This window comes from Galeopterus variegatus, unplaced genomic scaffold (genome assembly GCF_000696425.1).
Source record: "Galeopterus variegatus unplaced genomic scaffold, G_variegatus-3.0.2 Scaffold232, whole genome shotgun sequence".
Taxonomy (NCBI): domain Eukaryota; kingdom Metazoa; phylum Chordata; class Mammalia; order Dermoptera; family Cynocephalidae; genus Galeopterus; species Galeopterus variegatus.
In genome coordinates, this window is record NW_007726343.1 from 665372 (window position 1) to 679848 (window position 14477).

Here is a 14477-nt window from a genome sequence, read left to right on the forward strand (position 1 = left end):
TATAAACATAGGAACTAAGTTAAACTTGTACATTTCTGTTGATCACTCCGTTATGTTGCCTCAAATAGTTTTAGAAGAGAAAAAAAATATATCCTTGTTTTCCACACTATGTGTGTTGTTCCCAAAAGAATGACTGTTTTGGTTCATCAGTGAATTCACTATCCAGGAGAGACTGTGGTATATTTTAAATTGGTTGGGCCAATGAGAAAAGAGCTACGCTGGAGACCATGATGAACGCTTGGCTGAACCTCATCACCTGAACTCCAGCTTCAAGAATGTGTTTTCATGCCCGGCATTTGTTCCTCCATAAATGTGTCCTTTAGTTTCAAACAGATCTTTATAGTTTGTGCTTCATAAGCCAATTCTTATTATTATTTTGGGGGACTCTTCTTCAAAGAGCTTGCCAATGAAGATTTAAAGACATAGCAGGAGCTTCTTCCAGGAGTTCTGAGCCTTGGCTGTGGACAAAACAATCTTAAGTTGGGCAGCTTTCCTCAACAAAAAAAAAAAAAAGAAAAAAGGTTAATAATGGTCATTGCACCATTACTAGAACTTTATCAGAAACTCAAAGCTTGGGGGATAAAAAGGAGCAAGAGAATACTGTAACAAACTTCGTACAGAGTTCGGTCTATTAATTGTTTCATGTTAGATATTCTATGTGTTTACCTCAATTGAAAAAAAAAAAGAATGTTTTTGCTAGTATCAGATCTGCTGTGGAATTGGTATTGTATGTCCATGAATTCTTCTTTTCTCAGCACGTGTTCCTCACTAGAAGAAAATGCTGTTACCTTTAAGCTTTGTCAAATTTACATTAAAATACTTGTATGAGGACTGTGACGTTATGTTAAAAAAAAAGGTGTTAAGTCACAAAATGCGGTAATAAATATTTCATTTTTGATTTTTTGTTAGGCTTTTGTGTCTTTAATGGTTTTAAGGCAAGGTCGCACAATGCCAACTATATACCATGTTAAAAATAGGTTATGGTTTTTCCCCTCAGAAGTTGAGTATATTTGAAACTTGCCTTACCAACAATTTTTAAGATAATTGCCTATAGACTTTCAGTATATATTTGGCCTACAAGTTCCACCAGCAGAAAACTTCTAAAGGTATGAATTCGTGTGTATATTATGAGCCAGGCTGAAAGATCACCTTCAACATGCCCAATCTCCTTTCTAGATGTATGACATAAAAAAAATCTACTTTCAGATAAAACTTTTCATGCTCATCCTCTGCCAGGATAAAGGGCTTTTTCAGGATTAATTTTACATCAGAAGAAATAACACTGTGTGCTCAAAGGTAATTTATCTGCCTGTGTTTTTCCTCCGTCTTACTAAAATACTGTTGAATATGTAAATTAAAATTTCTATGAATATAGATGTTCATAGATAAGTAAACAACTTCTATGGAGCTTGAAATCCTGAGTTTAAAAGATGATTCAATCATTCATATTTAATATAAATTATATTATGGTGTCTTGTTATTTCAGGCACTCACTGCCATGTGCAAGAATGCCAGTGTGGTGATTTGGTGACTAAATTTTTTTCTGAAAAAGCAGCATAACACCATATCATGCCATTTTCAGAATTTCACGCAAGATTTCTGGAAATCTATACCATTAGCTTGTTGATACTGCACAATGCCTGCCAAAGTGTGCAAGAAGAGGGGCGGGGAGGTATTTGTATTTCCCCTAAATTTTTCAGGTAAATACGCTATCCTGGAATTTCATAACTCCTAAATTTTGAATCCTGTGTTTAGAAAGGATAATATCATAAACTTTAACTAGGTATCAACTTCATGGGGAAATAGTTTACCATCTCTGCAAACTCAAACTTGGAAGAAATCCATATGTGTATGTTATGTGGGGCTCTTTTTTCCATTTCAGAGATCACTAATGAAAGTCCCATATAAATGAGCAAGAAAATAAACTTTTATTGTTTTGTATTACATTTAGTTAGGCAGAATTTGAATGAATACATTTATCAGTTTAATTACTATGCTGCTGTTTATACAGAACACTTCTGATACAAACGAACTATTAATGGACAAATTCTGTGCCACTTGCAAAAGAGCAATAGCTTCTTTCTCATTCTTGCTATTTCATTATACATAGAGTCTTGTACAATTTAAATATTGGCATATTGTTACTTAAAATGTTCTTATGTAAACTTTGATACGTTCCCCATTTATAAATGAACTCACATCAGCTGAAAAAAAAATTTGGCAAAGTTTTTCTTCTTTCCCTCTCAGTAAACGCTCAAGGGGTTACTTGGTACTTGGCTCATGTTTAGGAAGTGATTTATGAAATTATTAAGTTAATTCACTGAAGTTTAAAGCCCAGAGCTCTCTATCCTTGGTTTTAATGAATAAAATCATCTGAGGCTTAGTTTCTTCGCTAAACTACCACGTCCTATCATGTTAACCTTAAACCTTTTAAATACTTGGCAATGAATGATCATTGTAATAATATTTATTTGCATATCCCTGCACCCCCCATCACCACCCCATGCTAAAACAGAGAGGGGATAGATTTGTCCAATTTTTACAGTGCTATTTTATACCATCTCAGAAGGCATTTGCTCCTATCTCGGGTTTACTATTTAGTATAAAGAGTTCCGATTTGGGTATATTTAAGAAAGACTCAGCTGTCAAAAGCAAAGAAACTGGGAATGGTGTTTTGACAACCATATAGTGTTAAAGGAAATACTGTAGTCTGAATAAAATTGCTTATGTTCTCCAAAACAAGAGTAATATAAAAACACTTTTTTATTTATATGAAAAAGCAAAAGCAGAAATAAATTCCAAAGGTTTCCCTTTCTTTAAGAAATTCTGAGAGAACTGCAGTCGCCATCTGTTAAGGGTTGGGAATTGAGCAAGAAGCCACATTTTAAAGGAAAAAGAGAGAAAAGACCAGGAAAGTGTGTGTCTTCCACCCACTCCTTCATCCCACCCCCCAGGTCAGCATCCCTCACCCCCCAGCTCACCCTAGTTAGATTTGTCGAGAGGAGTCCACCAGAGTCCTCCTCGCCTCCTCGCCCCCCTCCCCGCCCCCGCGGGCCTGTTAACCCAGAGCAGATTTGGGAAGGGAAATGTGGCTAATATCTCTAGCAGCTGTCAAAGGAAGGAGATTCCTTCAAAGGAACTGGACAGGGATCCTCCACAAGTTCCCCATTAGTCTTGCAGGCCAGCAATTTGATAAGGAGCCTGGACCTGCACTGCAAGTTGCCTCTCTGTTAGAAGGTCCGGTGTCTGTGTGTCTGGATGCGCGGAGTGGCCCTAGCTTTGCAGCCACCGCCTCCCGCCGCCCACCGAGCAGGGTTGGTGCAGACGTGCGTCCGGAAGCCTGGGAGGGGGCATGGGCAGCGGCGGGGGGCGTGGGGGGTGCAGAGAGCTACCCCTGCCCACACCTGGCCTTGCCTTCGAGTGTGTGTTCGTTAGACAGAGTTAGACGAACGTGCTTCAGACTGATGGGGTCGGGGGGTGGGTGGACCTAACAGTTACAGTTTCAGTGATCAGCTACGGGCGTCGCGCTGGGGACTAGCCCCCTCCGTGCGGCCCGGGCCGCTGGGAGGTGCTGCGCGGTGGCGATGCGGGTCTGATGGGGGAGGCCGGTCAGACTGTGATGAGAATGAAGACCGTCGGGGCAGTGTTTGAAGGGAGGTTTTAATATTAATAGTTTCGGTGTAGAGACAGAAGGGAGATTGCGTCTACAGCTCCTCCGGGCAGACTCTGGGTGACAGGGATGATGGATGATCCGGCAGAGCCCAACAGCTCCTCCCCTCCAGCCCCAACAGTGTCAAAGCTACTTTAGTTGAAGCTTTAGAAATAAAATAAATAAACAGCATCGCCCCCCTCCCTTACTCTTCGCACACCTCCACCCCCAATCCCCGCTTTTCGACGTCGATTTATGGATCATTATGAATCAATTACTGCTCTCGATACCTTCCCACTGGCTTAAATAAAACAGTCGAAAGATGAAAACGTGGGGTTCGGTGGGGAATTTTTTTTTCCCTGCAGGAACAATCACAAAATCCATTATCTCATAATCAGAGACACTGGGTTAGGAGGTGAAGAGAAAGGAAGGGGTCACCCAGTAAATAACCAGGAGGAACGATGGGGGGGGGGTCGCCCAGCTGCTGTCTTTGTTTTATGTCAGATGGGATTGGTTTGTTTGTTGCTTGTTTGGGGTTTTTTGAACGGGGGTGGGGGGGGCGGACTTGCGTGAGAATTAGATGGCTCCAAGTTTTGTGACCTACCTAACTTCTCCGGAGAAACCTATTTGGATGGGTGTCTCGTTGAACATGAGACGTGGTTGGTAGTGAGATCGCACATGGGGAGAGGTGCAGAGGAAGGGTCCGTCTGGAGCGCGCGTTTTCACTTTGTCGTGAGCAACTGTGCGCGGCAGGGTTTTCTGCTGGGCAGGGGGACTCTGCCCTCTCCCCCCGACGTCGGCTGTTTTTGTCGTTGGGACTGGGGTGGCTCTGGGACTGGCCGCCCCCAGTCGCCCCTGCCCCCACCTCGGCCGCCCGAGGCTTTTCTTCCCGCTCTCGCTCTTCCGCGGCGGTGCTCGAGGTTCTCTAGGTGTTTCTATGACTACATTGTGTGTGTGGGAGGGTCACATGTGGGGGTTGCCCGCGAGAGGGCCGTTCCTGGGCGATCATTTATCAATGTCACCCACATAATGATTCTCTCTGCAGCCTCCTATTGATGAGGATAATTACATTAGCTCAGAGTGACTGATCAATGAAAAACCACCACACAAAAACTTCTTTACTCCTCTATAATACCAAAAACCGATACAGAAATAGCAGAAAGCCTGATTTTCTTCCCTTTCCCTATCCACCAATGGATTCGGCGCCCCCCCCCAAAAAAAGGACGGGGGAGTAAAGTAAGAAAATAGACCCAGGTTTGTTTCGTTAAAGGAGGACGTAATTTTGCCCGTGAATGCATTTTCTCTAAATGTGTTGGCTTCATTCCTCCTTTGGTAAAGAATATCAACGGATTTGCTAATGTGAGTTGCTTTTAGACTGGTCTGTGGTTTTCCGTTCTTTTTATTTCTTTCCTCCCCTTTGGGCATTTTTTTTTTTTTTTTTTTTCCCCCCAAAAAAAGGACGGGGGAGTAAAGTAAGAAAATAGACCCAGGTTTGTTTCGTTAAAGGAGGACGTAATTTTGCCCGTGAATGCATTTTCTCTAAATGTGTTGGCTTCATTCCTCCTTTGGTAAAGAATATCAACGGATTTGCTAATGTGAGTTGCTTTTAGACTGGTCTGTGGTTTTCCGTTCTTTTTATTTCTTTCCTCCCCTTTGGGTTTTTTTTTTTTTTTTTTTTTCTGCTTCAAAACAGGAGACAATTCTTTTTATAAATGACTGGAAAAAGAAATCACTCTAGCTCCACTTTTTAAAAAGCTCTTGCCTAAGTCGGGTTATCTTTTGTCTTTATCACTTCATAAAGTAGCGCAATTAAGGGTGTGATGTTGCATGGGCATAAAGGGTGGATCCATTATATGGCGACATAATACGCTATATTGTTGCCTGGAAGTTTGCAGCTAAATTACGATTTCGCTTTCTAGACTTAAAAATCAATATTTTCTCAATTAAAGAGAATTTTAATGCTTTACTTGCGAGTTGTTAAAGGCGCTGTAAATTTTATTGTAATGCTTCTTGACTTCGGAGTAAATGTAGGAGACCGGTTTATTCTCGAGGTCTTTTTTCTCTCAGAGAACCTAGCCCAAGAACGTCCAGTGGTTACAGATCAAATCGAAGCAGCAAAGGTAAGGAGGGTTCCGAGAGGGACCGAGCAAAAGGGTGGGGAGCCTGCCAGGGGAGCCCTCCAGCGCCAGAGGCCATTGTCTTGTTTATTTTCACCTCTCTGTGTCCCGCCTCCTGAAAGTGACAGAGGTGTCCATTTCACTCTAATCTTTCTCAAAGGGGAGCACGTATAACTCCCGTCTGTTCTGTGATGTTCAGAAAGGGAGCTGCATTTGGGGAGCATTCTACTCTCTTCCCAACGCCCTCTTTTTCTCTTTCCTTTACTTATTTCTGCAGATTGTAACTCCGAGCTGGCTCTTTCACAAATCCTGCCCCATTTTAATGTGTGTTCTGGCCTTTATGTCAGAAATCGTTCCCCACCCTCAAGAACACGCACTGTTTACAGATGTTTTCTCCTTCCACACGTCCCACCTAGTAAAAGTTCCCGCAAAGAATTAACTGTGGTGTGTTAATAGCCCAGATCTGCTACTGCTCTCTCCTGCAAAGTTGAAATTTGCTAACTTGCAGCAGGGCATTGAACTAACGTTGGAGAGCAGCTCAAGGCCCGCAGAAGCCCAAAGACTTGAGAAAATTCCAAGGGCCAGGGGCTTGCTGGGAAGCAAGGTAGTGAAACTTTCAGCAAGTAAGGCTCAGAGGAGAAGAGAATGAGGCTAGAATGAAACACAATGAGAGAAGAATACGGCAAGGCAGGAAAATGAGCCTTTGGGATCTCTTTGTAACTTAAAAAGAAATAATAATGAAGAGGAACTCAATATCTATGGCTTGCTATTAATTTTTTTGAACCCAATATCTGTTTAAGAGCAAGTCATTAGAGATGTCAGGAAGGGCCTGAGTTTCCAAATGGAACTACTGTACTCACAAAGTTCCTTTTGCAGTTTACTCTTCAGTTAATTTGCTAGGAATGAGAAGGCTAGGGAAAGGGCTATGTGTGTGGTGTACCAAGGGCTTAAGTAAGAGTATGATGGGAAGCGGCACCTAGATATAATGAGGCTACTGTTTTAATCTGAATAGAAAACAGGGGAATAGACAAAAAGCCACACAACAGCACAATGCACTTCGAAAGATTTCTCACCCACCTGCCTTCCTTTTTCTCTAACCACACGCTGTATCAAGTAGTATACATCGGTGGGGAAAATTTCTAGTTCATCATCTCCTGTCTGCAGACCCACCCGACAGATCCCCCTTCCCTTAGATTCCTAACATGTAAGCCTAGACCATGGCCTTTTTATCCAGTGAGTGGGGCTTTGTTAATGTATTTGTACTTTTCTGCTTTCACTCTAAGTTTCTCGCTTTGGAGGAGGGAGGGGGTGCAAAACGGGAGGGGGAGGGGAGCAGAACACAAAGACTTTATCTAGTTCTCACCAAGCAGGTTTCAAAATAGGAACTTAATGGGAAGAAAGACGAAAGAATTAAAAAAAAAAAAAAAGAGGGGCGTGAGAATTGTTTATTACAACAGGTTTACTTGTCTGGAAGAGAGGTGATTCTGTGAATAATTTTCTCTTTGAGGATTCTGTTTTCCTTATATTGAAACATTTTCAAATTTTAATCCTTTAGCAGACAAAACCTCAGTATGAATATGACATGGGCCACTGGCAAAAAAACGAACTTAAACTCAGTGCTGAGAGGGGAGGAGGTGTGGGGAGGAGGGAGACAGCCCTTTCTGATTAATAACTAGCAGGGTAATGTTGAGGGCTTTTTCTGCCCGATTGCCTTTTTGAATTAGAGCCGATTTCTTCACACTTCAATAGTGCCTGTCTCCTTTAAAATGACTGGCAGATTTGTTTCTCTTTTTTCTCTCCCTGAGACTTAATGATGTAAATTTTCTAATTAGTTAAATCATATTGCTTAAAGGCCTAATACTGACTGCGTAAGAAATGATCATCTTGATTTGAACCTCTTGAAATATTCCGAGAAATAACATTTGGCTTTTAGGTTGAAGGAGGAGAAAGGAGGAAGCTCTGTTACGGGAAGCAGTTTAGAGGAGAGAAGGCACGGACCCCGGCAACATGTTAAATTAATAGTTGAAGTTGAGCTGGGCTCACACCCCAAGTCCGCTTTTATTTTTCAATCAGCGAAGATTTAATTGGCAGCCCTGAGGCCGGGCGATCTGATATTTTCTCATTAGTTTCCCATCACTAATCTTGAGTGTTAGATTGGCTTAAAGGTTGTCAACATTTGACCAATTTTATTTAAGGAGGAAAAAAAAAAAAAATCACGCATTATGGCTCCGGGATGTGAGATCTGCAAATAAATCCTGCTTGGATCAGCGGAACTAACAGGCGAAAAAAATGTTGACTATTCATCGTCGCATTTAAGTTTCATTAATGTATATTTCAAAGCTAAAGAGAGATTATACATGTGCTGCCTAGATGCACATGAAAAAAGAGGTTGATGGGGAAAGGGGTACACTCTGAGCGGGATGGGTAGGTATAGTGAGACGTAGATACATTTCGAACTGAGGGTAAATAACCCAAGTGGAATAGCTGCTGAGGGTTTAGGAGCTACAATCCTCCCTCCCCTTTATTTTGCAGCTGCGTGAAACTGCCCAGCCAGGCTTGCAAACTCTGAGCGGCTCGGCCGGGCGTCTGGTCCAGAGATAACATCAGAGCGCCCCCTGCTGGCCAGCAGAGTAGAACGCTGAGGGTCAGCCCCCTGCGAAGAGAACCGTGTTTTTGCGCCCCCCAACCCTTCACTGACTTCTTTCACCGCCCCCCAACCCCCCAACCTCTGTTTTGCAGCAAAATCCCGCGGCAGGGGAATAGCTTGTCAAGGCTGAACATTTAAATGAATAGATGATAAAAAATAATAATAAAATGAGAAGGAACTCCCACCCTCACTTGTCCTCCAGGGAATAAACTATCAAATGCCTTATCAGAGGGACACATTTTCTTTTTCCAAATCTCTTAAGTCTCTGGGGTTTTGTTGTAGTTTGTTTTTTCTGCCGAACTGTAGATTCCGAGTCCAAGGAAATGTTTTTAATAGACGACGTAGAAGTTTTAAAAAATCGATATGTGATGGGGAAAGAGACCAATACAAAATAATATTTTGCATCCTCGCACAATTAAACTCCCGGGGAAATAGCACTGTTTTAGAGAAGTCCCGAAGAATCGTTTTCGGAATCCAGACAGTTCCTCTGCACCGCAAAGGAAAACCAGCCGCTGTCGGATTCTTTTTTCTTTTCTCCCCTCCAGCCGCCTCCCCCGCTGCCTTTTTTCAAATTAGAGGTGTTTAAAAGTTGTCACCACACACACACACACACACACACACACCACACACACACGCACACGCTCACACGGATCTCTTCCACGTGTGCGCCTACTGTGTGGCCCGTGCTTCTCAATTTTTATGCAAACGGAAAGGGTAGCTGGCGTGCACCAAAGTAAACCACCAATGTCTGTGACGCTCCATCTTACTAACGTGCTTCACGTCCAATGCAAGGTGTGGGACTGCCACTATTTGAGAGTGTTTGGGTCATTTTTCAACGGTCTCGGTGCATGGAGGGGTTTCTCGGCTTCCCAGTGCATCTTCAGTGGGATTTATGAGCAAGCACTGTGTAACGCGAGGGCGCACAGGTAAAGCCAGCCCGGGCCATCTCGGGCTGACGGACGCGCCCACGCCAGCCTGGACGCCAGAGAACAGCACTGGCAACACAGCCCTGACCCAGAAAAGTCTTCTGACCACAGCTAGACCCCCACATAAAGAATGCGAATCTGCAATGAGAACGACTTTAGTTTCTGGGGGAGTTTTTGGTTTGTCTTTTTAAAGGGTTGGATTGCGAGATTTTGTGAAAACAGTTCTCAGAAATGACGTGCGAGGGAAGGAACACCAGGCAGGGAGGACGGCAGGGGAAAGGTGGGTCTATGGACTTTCTTTTTTTGCCAGAGTATCAGGACCCTCTGGTTTAAAAATCCGTTCTCTTCCCTCGCTTCTCCCCACAATCCCCCTGTCACTCTTCCTCCACTCCCCCCTTTGGGGACGTTCCGGGCTGGGGACAGGGACCCGGAGATTCCAGAGGACGAGCGTTCTTAGGGCACGACAGAGGCAGGAGACAGCCCGGGTCTTCACGCCAGTGAAGTGGTGCTTGAGTCCGGTTGTGTCTGAAGAATTGCTGAGGCTATTGTGACAACTGAGGTAAAGCTAAATATTTATACTCCAAGCTGTTATCAATTTTGGGGTCTGTTTTGAAGAGGTTTAATTGCATTCGAATTTACATTAAACATAAATGCTGCTCTGGGGAAGCAGAATCTGCTGCCTGCCACTGGGGTTGACTGTTTGAAAGGTCCCCATTAAGCTGAGAAGTGGAAGGGAAGTTATCTGCAGACCATATGGGTCCATTTAAATGTATATGTTTACGTGTGTATATATCTATATCTATATCTGTATAGCTATCCTTATATCTGTATAAAAGCAATAAAGCAATAAAGACAAGGGGAGAGGGTTCCCCCATTGCAGTTGAATCCAAATAAAAATATATCCAGCAACATACTCTCACAGATGAAGAAAATATAAAAATCTCATTGTATTTGTCTCAGTTCTACTTAATGAAATTTGGAGACACTGACAGTCTGGTCAATGCTCTAAGTAAATTAATGCAAAGGTCCTTAGGAAGAGACAGAACACACCCCCTGCCATTAATCTTAAACCACTTGAAGATTATGATTAAAAGAATGGAATCACTAAGCATTATCATCTCAAATAGATATTAACCACCCCCACCCTTTTGTTGTGACAACAAAATAAACTCTCCACTAAGAATGGTGTTTCTACCATTTTTATCTTTGTTTTTGTTTTGCTTTAAGGGCAAAGAAGGAAAAACAGAAGCCAAGAAAACTCTCCAAAGTCCTGGAATTGGTGCTGTTACAAGGGCTGCTATTCATTTCTGACTTCCTCACCTTTTGCTACAAAGGAAAAAGAAATCGAATGATGTGTCTACATTTGACGAGAAGAAAACACTAACAATAGCAGTGTAGGTGTGTTTGCTTTTCTTTTTCTCTGAAAATAAATATTTTCAATATTCACCGATTTAGCAAGTTGAAAGCTGTGGAGATGTAAAGGATGTTCGCTTGTTCACATCTATTCGTTGACTTTCATCGCTTGAGTTTTGTAGGCTTTTGTATCAAATAGAAATTGTGGGAAAGAGAATTAGACATTTGTCAAAGAACAATATTATACGCTTTAAAGTAACTCCACCTAATCCTGCATCTGAGGGCTGACAGAGAGGAGCAGGGGGTACCGTTTTCCCCTAATAAACCCCAAATCCCCATTAGACAGAGAAAGAGGGATGACAACTCATAACTGGGCGTTCTGACAGAAATGGAAGCGGCGCCTCTCTGCTCCTAGGAAAGGACGCCCCCAAAATATGCAAAAGCCGCTATGTTTTCCTGTAGAACCCTGAGATGGATGGACCTTTCCGAGAAATACACAGTAACATTTTAAAAAGCAAAATGCCGAAATGAAGAGCGATGGCTAACAAAAAAAATAAACCATGCTAAAAATTATTCTTCAACCCTGGACATTTCCAGATGCCACAGAAAATCAGTGCAAAGGCGCCCCCTCCTCACTGAGCAGACAGCTCTCCCGCCGGGTGGGGTTTCCACCTGAAAGTGGAATTGGAGAGGCCACCTCCGCTAGGGCCAGGCAAGCTGGTACCCCGAGGCTCCGGGAGCGGAGGGAGGGGACGTCGCCCTCCTTCCAGCTTGCGCTTTCCACCTGTTCTCTCCGCCCCAAGCTGGGGCGCGGGACAGACCAGGAGCTGGAACGATTCCGCTCCGAGTCTCCAAGGGGTACTCGAAGCTACTGAGGCTCTTTCCAAAACAAGGAGGAAACCCAAACAGGTCCCCAAAGGCCGAAGACCTCGCCGCGGGGTCCGAAGCACGCGCAGCGGCCTGCCCTGTTCCCCGGCCAGGTTCCCGCGCCCGGGTGGACAAAAGGCTCACAGGCCACGGTGGTCCCGGAGCGAGTGTGAAACGCAAGGGAAGAAGACAGTGTCCCTGCTGCGCTACGGGATGTGTGTGTGTGTGCGTGTGTGTGTGCGTGTGTGTGCATGTGTGTCTGTGTGGTGTGTGTGCGTGTGCATGTGTGTGTGCGTGGGGGGGGGTGCGTGTGTGTGTGTGTCTGTGCATGTGTGTCTGTGTGGTGTGTGTGTGCACGACAACACGTGCACCGATCCGGGCCCCCGGCGACAGACGTCGACTGGGGACGTTCGCCCCCGCCGCTTCCCGGGCCCTGCACTCACACTTCCCCCTGCCCCCGCCCGCTCGCCTCGGCCACCCCCAACTGCCCCCAAACCCTGGGCCACGCCCGGACAGGTGTGCCGCCTCTTACTAGAAAGCGCCTAGGAAAAGATCCGCCCGAGGAAAGGCGCTGGCGGAGGAGGAAGGGACTGGGAAGAAAGATGGTACTTCTGGAAGTCAGACATCCCCATCTTCGAGTAATTGTCACACACAATCTTTTCACCCTGATCTACGGTATCCAAAAGCAGAGACAGATTCGCGGAGAAATTGGGCTCACGAAAACATCGGGATTGGGCGCGGGCTCCTGAGACCTGCGCAGGCTTTGCTTAGGTACAAAAGTATGATTTTAATTTTGTTAATGAAGGCGCGCTCTATAGCTCGGCTGCTAATGGCTATGCTGAGTTTAATAGACTTCTGTCGAACAGAAAAAGACGGATAACTATCGGGTGTAAAGAATCTGCTCTAATGCAATTATTTTCCCAGGTTCGAAAGTCATTGTGCGGAGAGGGCAGGAGTGAATTAAGGCCCCGGGGACTGCGGACGTGGGGCAAAGAGACTGCCTGAAATACGAGCTGAACCTGTTTTGTGAGATGCACTTGGATTTGGGAGTCGGGGTCGAAGGCTTCAAAGCCTTTGGCCTGCACGTGTGAATCTCTCTCTCTCTCTCTCTCTCTCCCCTCCTCCCCTCCTCTCCTTTCTCCCTCTCTGCTCTCCATTTCTCCTATTTATCTCTCTAGTTCCCTCTTCCCCTTTCTCCTCACCTCCCCCGGATTACTGTTAATTTCCTCTCCCCCTCCTCTGTTTTGCTTGTCTTTGTGTGTTTCAGTCTGATTCCTTAAGTCCAAAGTATTTCTCTTAAACACACTCACACAGAAGTAAACTCTTGGGCTGTGTGAGCCCAATTCAACTTTCGAAATCCAATAGAATTGGGATGCTTAAGATATTGATGAAGCTGTGTGCGCACACGCAATCAGTGGATTGGGAGGATTGTTTCTATGTAAATAAGGAGCCAATCCAGATCACTGTCCAAAAGTAGCCCCATTGTACCTTTAATACAAATTATCTTTTTATTATCACCTTCGTATTATTAACTTTTAATACAAATTATCATTCATGGCAATCATCCAAACTCTTCTCAGCCTCAAACTCTCCACTTTGCCTGGTAAACACAATCTCGGGCAACTGTATTTTAATAAATAGAAATAACAATTTATAATTTCCTTTCACACAGAAAACAAATCAGATCGACCAAAGGAAAGCCCCACATTCTCACCTAGAGGAAGGATTTGAAGGCAGGCAGGCCTGCAGGCCAGAGGGGTTAGCACTGGGCAGCCCAGCCAGGCACCCTGTCACCTGGTTCTCTAGCCTGAACCTCTGCCCACTGCCACGCCACCCCACTCTTCTGTCCAGCCTCTCTCCTAGTGCTGAGGAGCAAAGAAAGTTGGAACTGGTGCACAAACAGTGTTAAATAATCCTCAAGACGCGTCTATGCCAGACCCCCAGGTGAGGTGAGAGTAGCTAGGTGTGGTGCATCTGACTGGAGTTCCACAAACTGACTTGGTCAAAGATTCCTTAGCCTTGAACATCCCCCCTTTCTCCCCTCACTTCCCTCTGTTACACTCACAGCATGCGCACAAACAACCACTATCACCTCTTCCCTGACTCAATTGTACCCAATCATACATACCCCATTGCCCTTCACCTTTGCAGCCTGGACTCACAAAAAAGGAAGAAGAAATCAAAACAAGCAAAAACTCACTTGCAACCCCCATGCAGGTCTCCCCTGCTGAGGAAAAGCACAGCTAGTGGCCGACACAAAAAGTTGGGGTGCAGGGAGCAAGGTCCCCGGCTGCTCCAGGCCTTGCAGTGGGCATCTCGGCTGGAAGGTGGGGGTTGGGTAAGGTGGGGAGGGGTGTGCTTTTTACCTTGCCCTTCCTCCACGCTCTTCCTGGGCTTCTGGGAAGGGAATTGGGAAGCGATCCTGTCCTCAGGCTGCGACTCCCAGGACTTGGCGAAGCAGCACAGCGTGGCCACCACCGAGTTGTGAGTTGCGCTGGTATGACTGTGGGGGAGAAAGCCTGCGGCCAGGAGAGCCGTGTCCAACTCCTTAAGGCTCACCTCATGTACCCTTTAGAAATAAGAGAAGGTCGCTCAGCAGTGGCCGGCCCCAGCCCACACCAGCAGCCTGGTGTTTGGGTGGCACCAGGGACAGAGGGTCTGCCTCTGGCTCCAAATGCAGATTTGGAATGTGAGAGAAAGGGTGGCTGTAGGAGTCTCTCTCAGCCCCCCTTTCATCCCTTCAAAGGGCATGCCTGCAGGAACCGCCATGTTGTTTTGGTGACCCAGGAGAGCAGCAGGAAAGAAAGAAAGCACCCAGAAAGCCCCCACAAGCTCTAGGTGGGTCTAATTCTGCTTTTAAAAAGTAGGTAGGAGAGGAAAGAGACTCTATTACCTAACAATGAGTTTTCCAAGATCCC

At 45.1% G+C, this 14477-nt stretch overlaps 1 protein-coding gene and 1 long non-coding RNA gene across 6 annotated transcripts in view; both read left to right on the forward strand.

Annotated features, from left to right (window-relative positions):
* Positions 1–908, forward strand: part of MEIS2 (Meis homeobox 2) — a 205078-nt gene extending 204170 nt beyond the window's left edge. For 2 of the 4 annotated variants that reach the window (XM_008566263.1, XM_008566264.1), the window contains exon 13: positions 1–908. This exon is cut by the window's left edge and continues 539 nt beyond it. The gene's annotated coding sequence lies outside the window, so the exon portion shown is untranslated. The other 2 variants (XM_008566261.1, XM_008566262.1) reach the window with 1 other exon arrangement.
* Positions 909–9634: 8726 nt separating this feature from the next.
* On the forward strand, positions 9635–12615 carry LOC103585337. 2 transcript variants are annotated; one of them, XR_550065.1, is made up of 3 exons: positions 9635–9898; positions 10567–10737; positions 12484–12615. It is a non-coding gene; the product is annotated as an uncharacterized LOC103585337 (long non-coding RNA). The 2 variants fall into 2 exon arrangements; XR_550064.1 differs by lacking the exon at positions 12484–12615 and having other exon boundaries at positions 10567–10793.
* Positions 12616–14477: the final 1862 nt, after the last annotated feature.